This window comes from Portunus trituberculatus, chromosome 43, assembly GCF_017591435.1.
Source record: "Portunus trituberculatus isolate SZX2019 chromosome 43, ASM1759143v1, whole genome shotgun sequence".
In the NCBI taxonomy this organism is placed as follows: Eukaryota; Metazoa; Arthropoda; class Malacostraca; order Decapoda; family Portunidae; genus Portunus; species Portunus trituberculatus.
Window position 1 is genome coordinate 9,385,274 of NC_059297.1, and position 19,137 is coordinate 9,404,410.

The window sequence follows — 19,137 nt, forward strand, 5'->3', positions numbered from 1 at the left end:
ACACACACACACACACACACACACACACACACACACACATACACACCAGTTGAAAATAAGAATCTAATCCGGATTGTTTAGTTAGAATGTTCAAAAGCCTCGAAAATAGAGGACAATTATTTAAGATTATTCAAGGAAATTATGAAAAATGTAGTTTACAAAAGAAATATGATATAGATCTCGATTCTTTATTTATCTAGTAATAAAAGGTAAGTTCCTTATTTAAAAGAGGCAAATTGTGTGTTAAATATTCTTCATTTTCATAAAAATGGTAAACAATATTTTACTGGATTTTTTTTTATTTATACCATGTGGGCTTTTCACGGGAATTTATGGGCTAAAGGGGATACTTTTTAGGGTACCTCCTATCTCAAAGCCCACCCGCTAGAAAACCGTTGCCCTGAGTGAGGAAGCCCAACCTGCACTCAGACCGTGGACAGGATTCGAACCCATGCGCTTGGAGACCCCTCGGATCCCAAAGCACGCATGGTTCAAAGGCTTTGCGTTAGAAAGTATAAAACATAAAGAATATACGACATTGATTTAAAAAAAAATTGTCAATAATTTTCTCTACTTTTCATTATTTAAAGTCCTGTAAATTACAAGAATGTTTTCAGTCATAAAAAAAAAAGTGTCCATACTTTAAAAAAAATATGAAAAAAATCTCTAAGTTCTTTTATATTGATATTCCTTGTTCAAAGTAGACACGTGCTTTTTGTGTTCATAGGAAGGCTGAATACATAATAATATTCAATTCACATCAAAACGTTTAGAAAAAAAATCTGCATACATTAACGATTGATTTTTATATCAATAGCTTTAGTGCATTTTTAACAACTTGAAAATTTATATACTGAAAGAGGTTATAACTCGGAATTTTATTTTGTATTTTCCAGTCCACTTTTTTTTTTATCATTATATATTAGATATTTTAAGCATTAACATGAACAGGGATATTCAATCTCACTTTTAAACAAAATGCAGGAAATAATGAAGCGTTATTGATTATATGAACTTTTTATATCAATATTTCCTTCTGCTTTTGATATTTGATACTATTAATATTTTGCATATTTCAGAGAAATGTTTAAACTGTAAAAGAAAGAAAGAAAAGAAACTCAGTTTTAATATGATTATATATATATATATATATATATATATATATATATATATATATATATATATATATATATATATATATATATATATATATATATATATATATATATATATATATATATATATATATATATATATATATATATATATATATATATATATATAGATAGATAGATAGATAGATAGATAGATAGATAGAAAATAGACAGATACACACACACACACAGGGGAAGTATGGGGAAGTTTTGTTACCTACAGACGCTTCAAAACTGAGTAACGATTACACACACACACACACACACACACACACACACACACACACACACACACACACACACACACACACACACACACACACACACACACACACACACACACACACACACACACACACACACACACACACACACACACACAAACACAAACACACACACACGCACACAACTTTTGTGTGTTCTTAAGAACTGTTATGTTTAAATCAACTTTAGAACAGAGTTTAGAATGTGAAGAACCACACATTAATAAGCGAATCTAACTGTAAAACGATATTTCCTATTTTTCATGATAGAAATCTGTATAGTTTTGACATAAGTACAGAGAGAGAGAGAGAGAGAGAGAGAGAGAGAGAGAGAGAGAGAGAGAGAGAGAGAGAGAGAGAGAGAGAGAGAGAGAGAGAGAGAGAGAGAAATGGACCATACAGAGGTAAATGAGGTACATCTGTAAGGGACGGAGGCCTAAGGCAGGAGATATGGGAAACAATACAGGCGCGGATGTAGGGTGCAGGGAAGGAAACAGATGAGAGGCAAGGGGTAGTGTTTGTTTGTTTGACTACGTGTGTGTGTGTGTGTGTGTGTGTGTGTGTGTGTGTGTAATTCACCTCGGTCGTCTGCTGGTCACCCAGCCAGTCTTCCCCATTACGGAGCGAGCTCAGAGCTCATAGACCGATCTTCTGGTAGGACTGAGACCACATCACACAACACACACCCGGAAAGCGAGGCCACAACCCCTCGAGTTACATCCCGTACCTATTTACTGCTAGGTGAACAGGGGCCACACATTAAGAGGCTTGCCCAATTTGTCTCGCCGCTTCCCAGGACTCGAACCCGGCCCTCTCGATTGTGAGCCGAGCGTGCTAACCAATACACTACGCGGTGTTTCACTGTTTGATCTGCTGCAGTCTCTGACGAGACAGCCAGACGTTACCCTACGGAACAAGCTCAGAGCTCATTATTTCCGATCTTCGGATAGGCCTGAGACCAGGCACACACCACACACCGGGACAACAAGGTCACAACTCCTCGATTTACATCCCGTACCTACTCACTGCTAGGTGAACAGGGGGTACACGTGAAAGGAGACACACCCAAATATCTTCACCCGGCCGGGGAATCGAACCCCGGTCCTGTGGCTTGTGAAGCCAGCGCTCTAACCACTCAGCTACCGGGCGTGTGTGTGTGTGTGCACGCACACGCACGAGAGAAAGATATATATATATATATATATATATATATATATATATATATATATATATATATATATATATATATATAGAGAGAGAGAGAGAGAGAGAGAGAGAGAGAGAGAGAGAGAGAGAGAGAGAGAGAGAGAGAGAGAGAGAGAGAGAGAGAGAGAGAGAGAGAGAGAGAGAGAGTAGGAAAGAGGCACTACAAGATGCATATTCAAATACATATAATAGTCTGACTTTCACCTTCCACCCCTTTTATCCCAAACACTCTCTCTTAGCCATCTTCAGGAGGAGCTGGATCGCTTCTCCACCTATTGTTCCCCTTTATCGCTCTTCCTCTTTTATTTAATGCAGTGTTGACCTGCGCGGTGGCCAACGGCAGGTAGCTCTCACCCAGCCTGCCTCTACGCCACACCATGTTACGCTAAGCCAAGCCACGCCAGGAGAGAGCGAGCGTTGTGTGTGTGTGTGTGTGTGTGTGTGTGTGTGTGTGTGTGTGTGTGTGTGTGTGTGTGTGTGTGTGTGTGTGTGTGTGTGTGTGTGTGTGTGTGTGTGTGTGTGTGTGTGTGTGTGTGTGTGTGTGTGTGTGTGTGTGTGTGTGTGTGTGTGTGTGTGTGTGTGTGTGTGTGTAAAAAATATGGTTTTGCTTAAATCACAGAAGAAAAGAAACATATATATATATATATATATATATATATATATATATATATATATATATATATATATATATATATATATATATATATATATATATATATATATATATATATATATATATATATATATATATATATATATATATATGTGTGTGTGTGTGTGTGTGTGTGTGTGTGTGTGTGTGTGTGTGTGTGTGTGTGTGTGTGTGTGTGTGTGTGTGTGTGTGTGTGTGTGTAATGGTGAAGCAGAAAATCATAAAAAATCTGAAAACGTTAAAGTATTTCGATGAAAAAATAAATGCAAAATAAAACATAATAAATTCAATACGATATGACATACGTTCAAAAAATAATAGGGAGAATGAGTGAGGTCTGTGTATTCCTACCAACCAATATGACACAACTGATTCAACAACACACCCATCACCGCCTCCGTTCACGGCAGTAACACACGCAACCAAAATAAACACAATGCTTAAAACACACATAAAATTGAATTTGTAAGCAAACAATCACGTGTTCCACTTTGCGTTTCGCCTCTCCGGTAAAAATGGAAAAAAAATGCTTATATTTCTTGTCATTGGCAGGGAAAAAAATAAAACAAAATGTTGGTTTGTCGCCCCCCTGACGCGGCTGTGGGCCATTAGCCATTCTCGGGCAGGCCGGCCATTCACGCGGAGGCCAGGTAATTACCCACTCAAATTTGACCAGCTATTCATCGGGTCATCTCATCACCGTGACCCCGACGCGGATGTGTGGCCTGGGAAGGCGCCCAGCCAGCGCACGGGTCGCGATTTTGGTTGGGTTTTGTTTCCTTTCTTTTAGGGTGTGGAGGAATGTTTTTTTTTTTTACTTTTTGCATATACACTTGTATCTGAAACGCTGACACATTGGCATGCATAACCTTTTGGAGTATACGTAGTTGTCATTAAAATATTCTAGTGATTCTTTCGTATCGTTATAATTATTATACTACTTAATAACTGTTTTCCTTCTTCTTCTTCTTTCCTTTTCTTATTACTCATTTTCTTCTCGCTCCTCTAGCAATAACAATTATAACTATTATCATTACCCTCTTCATCAACATTATCATCACTATCATTAAAATTCTCACACTTTTTACTTACCACGTCTTTCTTTTCTCTTTCCTCTCCTCCTCAGGCTTCTCGTTCTTCTCCTCTGGTCCTCTCCTTACCTCTACTTTATTCTCCACTTTCTCCATTTTTGCCGCCTTCATAAAATTCCTAATTTAATTTTCATTCTTCGTCGCTAACCACTTTCCGCTTTCTCTTTTCTTCCAATTTTCCTGTTTTCAGAAATCACAATTTTACATTAGTCTTCTCAGTTTTTCATAAATATCCTTATCTCAAAATTGTTCATGTTAGACAGTATCTCTCTCTCTCTCTCTCTCTCTCTTATAAACCCCGCTCTCCATTATGTTCTTCCATTTCTCCTCTGCGGTTCCAAAATTCCTCACCTCTCCTTCCTTGACAACCATTCCTCTCTCCTCATCATGCATACTCATGGCCATTTTTCCCTTCCTCATGCACGTTCCTCATTCTTCCTCTTTCTCGCATCTTAACCCTCTCCCCCTTTCCCTGCCCCTGTCCTGATCGCCTCCTTACCCTCCCACTCACCCCAGTCTCCGCCTCGCCGCCAGGAACGGTCGTATCCCTCGCTTTACTCTCGCTCACGACCCCATCAGGTGAGAGCATTACAGCCATCTCATCACACCATCAATACACAGTCCGCCATAGCAGTTTCCCAGAGCGGCACAGTGATGGCGCTTCCGCAGTACCATTCCTCATTATACTGTCTGCAGCGTCCTCATTCGAGATCAAAAGGTCTTTAAGATGATTCTATTAAATGGAGAAAAGTGCTCGGATGAAGCTTTTGGGTCTTTCCACTCCTAGGCTGTCATTGTTTGCATAATCTATGTGTCTCTAATGCTTAGCTCCACAAGGAGTTTGCTGGGTGTGGCTCACAGAGGAAGGAAGGCAATTAAGAGTGATTTAAGGCCACTAGTACCGTCACGAAGCAACCCTTTGTTCAGTGACGCATCTAGGCCTAGATATTAGCCATGATTACCTACGAGAGAATGGTGTAGGTTTAAAAGTAGATATTTTTTCTTCATTCTCTGTACCCTTTTTTTTTTATTTTATCTCGAAAATGATCAAAGTATCATTACCGAGAAATTCCCCAGTGACGCGTCTTTAAAAGTATAAATATTAGCAGATCTGATTAACTACGAGTGTGATGTAGGTTAAAAGGAAATATTTTCTTTTCTCTTTCCTGATTGGCTTTATTTTTTATCATGATCTAAGGGTTGTAGTACTTAATAGCTATAATATTACAAATGGTTATATATATGTTAAAACCCAATCGAATATTTTATTTTTTTCTTACTTTTTTTTCCATCATATTAGTGATCTAATAGCACTGGTACTATCATGATCTAGACATTTGCCTAATAATAAACTTTAAAAGCTTCTAAATTAGTAGACATTATTATTATATAGAGAAAGTAGAATATAGGTTAAAAACCATAATTTTTTCTTTCTCTTTACTCTCATTTTTATGCTATCACAATTATGATCAAAGTTCCTTTTATGCATAAAGTCGTCATGCAGATTGAGGTGTGCTTATATTTTTTTCTATTTTTAGTGCGCAAAATCAGCTGAATAATGAAATGAGACATTCTTTTCTGCTGAAGCGGGACGTCAACCAATATTTTATGAGGGGAAAAAATGAAAAAAAAGGAACTAATTTGCGCAAAAATAATGGGACAGGCAAAGAAAATTTCTACTGTGCAATGATAAAAGTTAACATTTACCCTGAAAATATAAACTGCATCCTATAAAACACGTCAACGAAATATTAAAACAATGTATTATTCTTTCCATCTATTATGCACACGTTCCAAACAGTCGGGTCACTCATTCCAGGATGATTTTGCTCACACAGGGAAATGTGTCAGCTTCTCTAACTAGTCAAACTCAACTTGCCATTCACCAGTTACAAACAAATGGGAAAGTTGTCAGTTGCTGTGTACACACAAAAAGGAACCGAACATGCCTGTTTCAAACAACTCTACACTAAAAAGCAAATATAATGCGTGTAAGGATGAAAAAAAAAACCTATCAACATTTTAACCCATGAAATTTTCTGATTCAATAGAGCTGTAAGTGGCTGAAGGATCGATAAACAATAAAAGTGTAATCCCTAAAAGATAAAAAATATTAATCGATTTACCTAATACAGCACACTTTATCAGAGCATCGGCAAAAGAAGAAGAGTACCAGCTGATAACTAAGCAATAAGGAAGGATGTCTGGTGTAGGACAAATATATGGGCACGGCGGAACGTTACTTTGATTTGATATCTCTCTCTCTCTCTCTCTCTCTCTCTCTCTCTCTCTCTCTCTCTCTGTTTACCAGCGGGAATTCCTGCAGCCCCTAACGTGCCTCCGTGCTAACACTCGCCAGGCAACGCTTCCTCCTCCCTCCCAAACACGGAAGCAGTGCAAACAATCCCCAAATGTGGTCTTGAGCGCCGCCCAAGAGGAAGCCGTTTCCCCAACATGCTTCCTCCCGTCTTAAGATCCATGCAATCACGGCTACCAAATCACGTTAACACATACTTGAAGATTGCAAGATTGTGTATAGAATAAGCCACGAATTTAGGTGAGAGCAATGCAAGTTTTACAGTATTTCGTATTTTTTTTATGCACATTAGCTCATATTATGATAGAGATGATTCTGTAGTTATGATAATAATAGATGATACTGATGGTAATAGTTTATATCAACTTTATTTTTCCAAAAGTAAGTAGTTTGAAGAGAATTTATAAGTAAGGAAAGGAACACATCCAAGATCAAAATGAATGCAAAAAACAAAAACAAAATAAAAAAATACATAAAACAAATAAAAAAAAACACGATAAATAAATAAGCAAAAACAAAGGAAAAAATGATAACATGTATGAATTCGAAATTAGAAATAGGCCATGACGACACGCTGGTTAAGTGGCTTCAATAAAATCAACACGTTATAGGGATGAATGTATGTTTGTCTGTTTACTTTCGTGTTTATCTATTAACGTACGCCATCAATATGATTTTTATTTTTGGAATGTTTGTTTAACTATGCGGATATTCCCCCTACCTCTCTCTCTCTCTCTCTCTCTCTCTCTCTCTCTCTCTCTCTCTCTCTCTCTCCAAAGGCGATAGGATCAAAGTACTATAAGCGCCAAAGGAATATAATTGTTTTAAAAGTTTTCTTACCTACAGGATAATCCTCTTCATATAGAATTGATACATGTGAATTACTTTTACACTGGAATATTCTGAATTCTGTAATTTTCATAGCGTACTGAAAAATCACATTTGTTTGAAAGTCAGTCAATATGATATGGGCGATTATGTAATATACAAGATCACAGCAACTACTATCTCTAATGCTACTATCACTATTACAACAACAACTATTGGTACGATTATTTGGGATGATGATGACGATGATGATGATGATGATGATGATGATGATGATGAAGATGACGATGACGATGACAACAATTTCACCAACAGCAATAACAACAACAGTAACAACAATGTTAATGATAATAATAGTAATGATAACAATAATGATAATGAAATTAATAGTAATAATAATAATAATAATAATAATAATAATAATAATAATAATAATAATAATAATAATAATAACAATAATAATAATGATAGTAATAATAATTAATGATAATTATATCTATAATAATAATAATAATAATAATAATAATAATAATAATAATAATAATAATAATAATAATAATAATAACAAGAGTGATAATAATGATAATACAATAATCATAACATCAACAAAAAATAATAATGTTAGTGGTACTTCCAATGGGGTATCAAAATTACTTTCATGAAAATAATGATAATAATTTCTATCATGTAACATTTAAAGCTTCGACTAACATCCTGTTCCATGGAAGTATATTTCATAAAAGGTTTTGCATCCTTTCTTTACTCTGTCACTTATCTAAATTTAAAACTCTCTTGTTTCTTTAATTTCTTTTTTTTTTTTTTTACATCAAGCACCGAGTCAATCCTTACATCAGCAATAGTGCACTTAAATGTCCCTCGTTGATTGGCCGGTCCAGTAGTTCGCCAGGCCAGTGTCTACGAGAGTCTTAAAGCAAATAGCATACTCTTGTTATACGGTCACACAGAGGTCATTAACCATGGGAAAGTGTTGCCTCTCTCTATTTCTCGTATACTTAAATGTTTAAAGCTCTCATTAGGCGAATTTCAAACGTTCACTGAAAAGGCTAGTAGAGTTCTCATGTTGTCATGTAGTTTTCCCTGTTGGGGAAGAATCTTGCTGAGCTATTATCTAAATTGTGAAAACACCTTCAATAACTTCCACTGCACCATGCTAAACTGATAAGGCTAGGGCCATAGAAAGTTTATGGTGATGGCCCTACTGTTTCAGATAATGACGCATGTACATTCACTGTTCTTTTTTTCTATTTTATTTATATATTTGTCTTATTTATCTATTCGTATCTATTGATCTATTTCATAATTCCTTTGTTTACTTCTCTATTATATAAATAGCAATTAAGAATTTTTTTCGTATTTTTTCACCCTTTACCAACCTCCACGTATATAAATTGATGAAATTAATAACATGAGGGTACTAAAGTTATTCAGGGACTGCAGTTGTAGCTCGTAAATGGTCAATTATCAGCTAGCGCGTGCTCTTAATAGTGCACTCATTCACATATCAACGAAGAATTCTCGTCTTCCTACATTTCATGAGGTTTTTTGTCACTCTGACAATAGGATGTCACGAGAAAAAGACCAAATTCAGAGTTTAAACTGATTAACACGAGAAGTAGAAAAGAAAATTACGTCCAGTTTTGTTAATTTTGTTTTTATTTATAATTATTATGAGGGATTCAGTATCGTCCAACATGACATAAAACATCATGTTTTTCTTAAGAGGAAGTTTGGTGTGTTTGTGTGTGTGTGTGTGTGTGTGTGTGTGTGTGTGTGTGTGTGTGTGTGTGTGTGTGTGTGTGTGTGTGTTCACGGTCGCTTGCTGGCCACTCACTCAATCAGCCTTCCACATTACAGAGCGAGCTCAGAGCTCATGGACCTCGAGTTACATCCCGTACTTACTTGCGTCTAAGTGAACAAGACATATGCCTCATCACGACAGGGACACGAACCCGGGCCTTCCTGATTGTGAACCGAGTGTACTAACCACTACACTACGCGGTGTGTGTGCGTGTGTGTGTGTGTCTGTGTGTGTGTGTGTGTGTGTGTGTGTGTGTGTGTGTGTGTGTGTGTGTGTGTGTGTGTGTGTGTGTGTGTGTGTGTGTGTGTGTGATTAACGTAAACTTAATTACATAAACCTAGTATTTTCAAGTAGTGTGTCGTTTTCTCTTGACTGTTCATTATATGAATTGTTTTCCTTATGTTGACATTCTTCGGGGAAAGAACAGCCTATCAACAATATTTACACAGTATGTAGACGTGATCCTCCTAGAATTCCCACGAGGAACTGACGGATTCACCCTCGCGATGGTCTCACTTCTATATTTCATTTGTTCATTTAGTTCACCCTCTTCATGTTTCATATACATACGGCATACTTTTTTTTTTTTTTTTCAATTTTCCAGTTTTGCACAGTTTTCTCTAGCGACGGGTCCATTCATATTCTGATCCTGGCAGTCTTCCTCTCTTCCCCTCCCTGCTCCGAACACCTGACTTAAGCCCTTCCGCTGCCAGGTTTGATTACTCTCTCTCTCTCTCTCTCTCTCTCTCTCTCTCTCTCTCTCTCTCTCTCTCTCTCTCTCTCTCTCTCTCTCCAGTGGTACATGCTTTACGTTTTACCTGTACGCGCTGTGAACAAAAGTAAATTCGATTCAGATGCGAGAAATAGACTTTTCACCCCATTGCACACTTTTCTTTTTTAGTTTTTTTTTTTCATCCTACGATTTCACTTGAATGGCATCCTTTCTCCTTTTGTTAACTCATTCTGCTCTTTCAAGCTTAACAAGTTATTAGAACTGTTGTTTCTAATTAAATGACAAACAGATACTGAAATGTAGCAGCAGACACGCAAACTGACAGCCAGTGAATGAGTGAGAGTGAGTGAGAAGGTGAGTGAATCAATTTGCCAGTCAGTCAGATGGGTGGAGAACATGCATCCATTCATTGAGACAAGTAAGACGTAGAGACGGAGACGGACAAACACAGACATTCATAGACAGAGAGACGGACAGATGGACACACACACACACACACACACACACACACACACACACACACACACACACACAGGTGCACCTCCTAAGTCGTGACAGCGGGGACAGTCGCGGATACAAAGTGAGTGTCATTGGTGAGTAAGGCCCATAATGCCTCACCGGTGAGCGAGGCAGAGAAGAACAGGATCTCCGGGCACCCTTGAGCCCTGCTTCCATTAGGGACAGGTGTTATTGACTGCAGGTGAGAAGGATGGTTGATAAATGACGTCCAGTGCCTAGTAATTTGCTTTTGTTGCGATCTTGGTATAAATTTGCGCAGTCTTCCCCGCGCTGGGTGCCGCCGTGGTTTCTGCGAGGTGCAATGTTTCATTAGTGCTCATTTTGCGATCACCTGCCGAGATCAGTCATCTATAATTCTTCATAATTTTGGGGGTAATTTCTAAGCACTAGATCCTGCAGGATGCGAAGCAGGTGCTGCAGTGCCAGCAGGGGATCGATCCATGAAGAGGGTGGACGCCGGGGCGCTGAGGAGGTCCTGAGGAGGCATCGATCCAGCGCTTGTGTGCGGCGACGGAGTCCTTCCTCAGGGGTGGGGAGGGGAGTGCAGCTCTCACACCCAGGCGCAGGACTGCCCTGTCTAGGATCGAAGGGTACTGAGAAGATGGGCGAGGCAGGAATGAGAGAGTGACGGTTTCTAAGGGATCAAACGTATATCTACATATAATTTGAGTGACAAATAACGAGGTCGTTACTGCTTTTAGGTTGAATTAATTTATAGTATCAAAGGCATGTCAATTCACATAGAGAACGTGAAGGGAGACAAAATTGAAATTAAATACAAACATCAAAAGACTATTAGAAGTTATTAAGTAAACGGTAACCTATAAGTACTGTTTAAACAAAATATAATGATGACTTTTTTTTTTTTTAGAGCAAACTAGACCTCACAGATCGCACGACGGGCGAGCACCAACAAGAGAAAGAAGAGCAGGTACATAAAAGGTTTTGGAGAGTAAGTCAAGTGATTCGGTACCTCTAAGAAATTCCACACCCACAGGTAAACACATCCTACAAGACTTGTAAGACACGTTTGCCACAAACTGAGCAGATGGATAGTGGTGGAAGAGGGAGGAAAAAATATAGATGAAGAAAATAAGATGGATAACGAGAACAAAACAAGAACATATACAAGGAACTCCAGTGAAAGGAGAAGAAAGAGAGAGAGAGAGAGAGAGAGAGAGAGAGAGAGAGAGAGAGAGAGAGAGAGAGAAATAAAGGGGGGAGGAGCTGGTTGGTGGTGCTGCTGGGTTGAGTGGTGGGGTTAGTACGGAGGGAGGGGCTGTAGGCACCGCCACCTGTCTCAGGGCATGTGAGCCTCTAGTTCTCTCGAGCAGCCAAAAAGCACGCCGCTGCCTTTGTTTGTCCAGCACACACACAATTTTCTCTCAGTCGGCCCAGGAGGAGGAGAAAGAGGAGGAGGAGAAGAAAGAGAAGGAGAAGGGGCAGGAGCACGAGAAGGAGAAGGAGCAAGAGGAGGAGAAACTGGGAAATACGGAGGGAGAAAACAGGATGACAGGGAGAGGGAAAGGGAGGGAGGACTAGAAGGAGGAGGAGGAGGAGGAGGAGGAGGAGGAGGAGGAGGAGGAGGAGGAGGAGGAGGAAGAGGAAGATATGGTCTAAGAGGAGATGAAGTACGACAACAAAGATGATGATGAAGGCGAATCGCGAAGACGAGGAAGTTGAGAAGAGTCAAGACAGAGCGCGAGGACGAGACGTCACAAGTGAAGAGGCGGAAAAGAGAAGGAAATGAGGAGGAGGAGGAGGAGGAGAAGGAGGAGGAGGAGGAGGAGGAGGAGGAGGAGGAGGAGGAGGAGGAGGAGGAGGAGGAGGAGGAGGAGGAGAGAGAGAGAGAGAGAGAGAGAGAGAGAGAGAGAGAGAGAGAGAGAGAGAGAGAGAGAGAGAGAGAGAGAGAGATTTTGTGGCGTGGTGTGAGCCGTCTGATACTCAAAACACACACACACACACACACACACACACGTGAACCCGTTGTTGCCTCGAAATAGTCTCCGGTATATAAGGGATCTCACTCGGCTCCCAGCAAGGAACCTACTTATGCTAACGACATTGTAGCACGTAATTCGCAGTCCAGAGAAGTGAAGACAAGTTTCTCAAGTTATAATTAAATCTTTGACAATTCGGACAGGAGAAGTGTTAAAAGTTAGCATAGCGAGGATGCAAGGGTTTTCTCTCTCTCTCTCTCTCTCTCTCTCTCTCTCTCTGAATCAGTTATTCGTTTTTCACCCTTTTCATTCCTTCCCTTTCTTCTTCAGCGCCTTCCCCCTTCAAGCCGTGCATTACTGACCAGTGTCTTGTCTTTCCTCCCGTTCTGGTCTGTTCATCATTCCCTGCCTTCCTTCCTCGTCCCACTGTTCCTCGTTCGGCATTCCTCCCCTCAAGGTGAAACACAAGACACCAATATCTTTCCAGGCAGGTGAGAAGCGACCCAATTGACTCCCCATGAAGAGGTATCGAGCCTGCTGAAGGGAGGAAAAGGCACGGTGGAGGAGGAACAGGAGGGGGGACTTAGAAAAGGAAGAAGTTACGGTAGAAGAGAAGGAATAGCCTTGGAATATTGTGGCTAAGGATAGAAAAGAGGAAAACAAGATAATGTTTTTTTTGTGTATTTAAATGTGATGTATTTCTTAAATAAGACGGTCTTCTCTAATACCATATAAAAGACGCATTTTTCTCTGATATACTTCCATTACAAAATAAGGTAATTCTCATTACTATACAGATATGGAACTTCTCAATACGGTAAATGTTCATCACTGTCACAGTTTGATAAAAGAGTAATATTACACTAATATCCTCCACTCAAATATCAAGTAGATTATTGAAATGAATGGCACTCTTCGGTCTTCAAATTGGCTGCTGTCCCGAGAGGCGTCGCAATGTTTGAAGCCATGAATCTATGCCATTCCTTCTGCTCGGGCGCCACAGCTTCCTGGCGCCGCGTCTCTCCACCCTTCGTTTACGCAGAATCTGGCACTGAGTTACAGGGAATAAACACGGCGTGGAAGTGTTTGCTTCCACCAGCTGTCAGTTGTGCGTGGCTCACACACACACACACATCAAAAATGTTCTAGGGCCCTGGACTGATGTCCAATGTTCCTCTTTCTTCTGACGGGGCCTGTCAATGCCTGGTACTTCTTTTAAGTTGCCTCAGCTTTCTTCAGCATCAGTATTGTAATATTGGTTGAGTGTAACAAGAAGAGAGAGAGAGAGAGAGAGAGAGAGAGAGAGAGAGAGAGAGAGAGAGAGAGAGAGAGAGAGAGAGAGAGAGAGAGAGAGAGAGAGAGAGAGAGAGAGAGAGAGAGAGAGAGAGAGAGAGAGAGAGAGAGAGAGAGAGAGAGAGAGAGAGAGAGAGAGAGAGAGAGGTTTACACTACCTGTTTACTGCCTTATGGGAGACGGGGACCTTTTCTGCTCTTCCGCGGCACAAGTCCACACCTAAACCTGTCTCACGTACACAGATAAACACGAACAGGAGGAAAGGATTCTGGGCCCTCATCTCCCATAGGACCACACACATAGTACCTGGCAATAGTGGTAGTAGTAGTAGTGGCAGTCGTATGTTATTGCAGTTGTAGTTGTAAAACGTTGTAGTAGAGTTGCATTGTAGTAGTATTAATGCATTGTTTAGTTGCACAAAAATCAATAATACCATCATCTGCAGCAGTAGCAGTATAAGTATCATAGCCGGAAATACATTGATGATTCTCCTTCTGATTCTACTATTGCTTTCGTCATTTAAGCTACTGTTGCTGACTCTGTTACCATTGCTCCTGCTCTGGGTGTTGCTATAGAACACTTGGCCTGGGGACGCTCAGCTTGTCCAGCTCCCATACCTCACTTCCCACGCGTTTGTGTCCCTTCACTGACCTTCATACCTCTGTCATTGTCCGACGAGCAACAGCGCTGATTAATCTGTCCGTCCATCCTTCCCTATTTGTCTGTTTGTCCCAATCACTGTCTGTCTGTTTGTCTGGTTGTCTATCTGTCTCCCTATCTGTCTGTCTCTCCGTACCATTAAGGAGATAGGAACACCGTCTCACTCGTCTACCGCTACCACCAGAGGAAAATTAATCGATAAAGTTGGAGGGGCATCCATACAACGCCACCCCCCCCCCTTGAGACCAGGCAACCATAATTTCAAGGCGCCTAGCAGGGAGGCTCCCCGGCCATTAACTCATTAAGAAGGCTGAAGAAATTGATACAGATGGTGCTGAGATTCCACGCGTCTTCCATGAAAATCTTTACGAGCTTTTCTCTTATAACTCATCCTGAATCCTAATCTTTGAGTCTTTATATTGCTCTAGGCATGGATGATAAGTAGAATTTCTAAATTGGTTTATTTACTAACTCTACAGGTGGATACGGTGAAACACATCAATTTACGTCACAGGTGAGCTTACACATGCGTTTCTAACCCTGTACCTCAGCCATACATCGCCACCTGCAAGCTACAGCAGTGATTCTCAACCAAGGGTACATTTGCCTGTTGAGGAGAAAAAAAATTACAAGGCAGAGAGTACATAATTGAAGTATATGATAAGTGAAAAGAACTCCATTAAAACTGATTTTATAAAATGAGAGAGAGAGAGAGAGAGAGAGAGAGTGTGTGTGTGTGTGTGTGTGTGTGTGTGTGTGTGTGTGTGTGTGTGTGTGTGTGTGTGTGTGTGTGTGTGTGTGTGTGTGTGTGTGTGTGTGTGTGTGTGTGTGTGTGTGTGTGTGTGTGTGTGTGTGTGTGTGTGTGTGTGTGTTTGACCTTACTTTTCTGTCCTTTTATGATAGCTATGATTTATTTTTAGTATGGAAATAAGATGGTAAATGTACGTATGCATTAAGTCTAGGGGGTTCATGAAAGAGGAAAGATTAAGAATCCCAGCGCTACAGATATATTTTCCTTCACACTCACGAGACCTGCGCCATGCAACACACACTACAATACTTTACCCCCACGCACCATGCCGCAGGCTCACAAGCTCACAGGTCACTTATTTACAGCGCTTACCGTACGGCTAAGGTTCTCCAGTCTTCGATCCGACTACCTGTTATACGTTTGACTGTTCTACTCTTGTCAAGTTACAGATTGAAAATATTATTCTTGATTCTAGATAATGTAACTAGTGAGATTTCAAGCTATTAGTGTTTCCTTGTCAACATGCTTAGTGTTTCGGGTCATCAGTTTTACAAGTGTTTCACATTTACTTTATCAAATTTTTAGTGCCCTAAGATCACGGTTTCAAGTGATACGGTAATACCAGGTCACCGTTATTACAATTATAACATTAATAATGAATTTATCATTATTACAGTGTTCCAAGTTTAAATGTTAGGTCATTATTGCTACAGTATTACAATGTTTCACGATCATCAGCAGTAGTGTTGTAAAGTCACGATAAAAGTGTTGTAGAGTGTTAAAGTGTCATTGTTCCTCTTGATTATCAGTACTACAGTGTTACAGTGTTTGAAGATAACAGTAAGGGCGCTATACTGCTCCCACATCATCAGTATCACAGTATTACTTGGTCACGCTACAACGTTCTCAGGTCACCAGCACAATAATGGCGCAGAGTTCCTAGGTCTGGGTGAGAACCATCGTGTAATTGCACTCACCGGGGATCCCAGTGTCAGCCGGCACCCTGCGGCCCAAGGCGACCATTCATCACCCACACCCACGAAGTTCCGACACCCCCTCCTCCCCTCACGACTATCCTCAATATCTCTTTCTCTCCATGTGACCCTCCTCAACACACCTTCTAGCCTATGCTATTTTCCTCGACACCAGTCTTCCCTTATGGAATGCCCTCAGATACAACTCTCACCCATGCGAATCTCTTTGACATCACCTTAACACAATCCTTTCAAACATCTCTTTTCTCATGTGGTCCTTCTACATATCCCTCTTCCTCAGACAGTTTCCTAAACATCCTTCTTCCTAACACCACTTCTCCTCTCATTAGACTATGCCCAACACGCTTCACATGCCCATGACCCAGACAGCGCTTATTTCTGAACCTCATCCTGACACCTTTCCTTTGTGTAATCCCCCCCCCAAAAAAACACCTCTCTTCTACATGCAAGCCGCTTCGTTATTCTTTCCTCTTTTAATTAAGCTCTACAACATACATTTTTTATTGTATATTTTCTTGCATATCCTACATTGCTTCCCTTGCCTTCCCTTCGATGTGTCCTTATATAATTTCTTAGCCTCTGACGTTCTTAGTCTTGATATCCCTTCCTACCGTGATTGTCTCCCTCACTCCACTCGATATACCCCTTCCTTTATGCGTCACCCCAACACCTGCTCCATTCTCCTCGTGACCCTGCGGACAGGACATCAGTCATTCCTCCACCTTCATCCTTTCACACGACGCACGCCAAGCACCTCCCTCCACATGACAACAAAGGTCCATCACGCTGCTCCACACGATATGAAGGTTGTGGTCGTGTTGGGCCGATTTTCAAGACTGACGCCTGTATAATTGTAGAAGCGTTGTAGTTGGGCCGGCTGTGATTATTAGCAAGTTATTAGTAAGTTTTGAAACCCATACTCTTTATCAGTTTTAAAGCTATTCATGTTATGACTGGTAAAACCCTAGAGCTCTTTTCCTATTTCTATATATCTATCTGCTTATGACTCTATCTATTTCAAGACATCTCAGAAAATATATCTTATCGTCTATTTTTTCGGTCCATGGTTGTTTTTGAAAAGGATCTTGAAAACAGGCCTTTTATACCCATTTCTTGTCTCTGGGTTGCTTCCTCTATCATAAAAAAAAAAACATACATGGCTTTTGAATGTAGAAACGATTCATCTACAATTAAATCATTCACTTGGCACATCATAGTGTGTGTGTATGTGTGTGTGTGTGTGTGTGTGTGTGTGTGTGTGTGTGTGTGTGTGTGTGTGTGTGTGTGTGTGTGTGTGTGTGTGTGTGTGTGTGTGTGTGTGTGTGTGTGTGTGTGTGTGTGTGTGTGTGTGTGTGTGTGTGTGTGTGTGTGTGTGTGTGTGTGTGTGTGTGTGTGTGTGATGTAACTGCTGAAATACAAAAAAAATACATCAGAAATTTTGAGAAAGGTGAGTAGGAAACACAAGCGGTGGACACAAGGCAAAAAGTAAGGCCTCGTCAGTTTTCAGTCTTTCTGTTTCCACAAACATGAGTGCAGCATTAGTTTTACAGTCAAGCACAGCCTCTTCTTTAAAAACAGTGACGAGGGAAATTAGGCATTGTTACTTGCGGGCACTTCTGCTGCTTCCATACACCAATCTTTAGTAGATCCCTTTACCGGAAACAAAATAATGGGCGATAATAGGAGAGAAACAGAAAGAAAGAGAGAGGAAAAGAAAAATACAACCATTTCCAAAACAATGAAATGGATACTGCTACAACCAACATCAATAAAAAAAAAATCCTTAAACAAAATCCTGCATAGACTACTTCGTTCAATGCAATGAAATAAAAAGAATTGTTTTTTTGTTTCATTGAAACGAATGTGAAAGCACACACACACACACACACACACACACACACACACACACACACACACACACACACACACACCATCAGAAATATAACTGTAGGAGAAAAAGAAAAAAATAAGAAAGAAAGCATCATAATGGGAGCTGGAGGACGCCGCAGCCAAGAACCATCAACAGCAGAGTAAGAGTACAAAGAGCACAAAGGAGACGAAAGACGAAGACAAGAAAAGACAGCAGAAGAGGATTCAACACTTGCCAAACATCACTTTCCACTTCTCCATCTCTTTCCTTTTCCTCCCTCCTATTTCCCTCCTTCCTAGCCCCCTTTATCTACCTCCCCTCCTTCCTCCTCCTTCAGTCTGTGCCCAACAGGTGTGCCTCTAGAGAACTTCAGGTGACAATGAGTCGCTTCTTCACGATCGGAATCTCGAAAATGTTCAATAAGTCAGATTCAGACACCTGCAGCGACTTCAGGATCGTATTACAGATCGCTGGGAAGGTCGACTGTGTGAGGGAAGGGGGAGGAAGTGGTGCGGGGTGTCAGGAGTCTGAGAGGTGTTTGATAGAGGACAGAAAAAGGAGAATGAACAAAAAAAGGAAGGGAGGGAGAAAAAGTGGAGAGGAAAGAAAAAGGAAAGGATAGTGAAAGGAAAAGAAACGGCAAGAAATGCAATAGGAGAAGCTAGGAAAAAAAGGAGATGGGAGAGGAAGGAAGGGACAAAGTAAAAGAATTGTGAAAGGAAAGGAAGAATTAGGTAGGTTGACCTTCACGGCAAATAACGAAGAGAGGAGAGAAAAAAAAAAGAGATGAGAAAGGAGAATGGGCGGGGGGATAAAAGTGAAGGAGGGAAAGAAAAGAAAAAGAAAGGAAGAATTAAGTAGGAGTGAGGAACGCTGTTGAAACTCACGGCAAACAAACGAGGGAAGAATCGCACGAGGAGTGAATGGCATTATCGGCTTTACTGAATGTGGAAGGTGAGTTGTTGAAGCCGGTGCGCGAACAGAGGGCGTCATACGCAGGAGAGGGAAGGCGTTGTCCTATCCTACGCACATCCACCCATCAAACT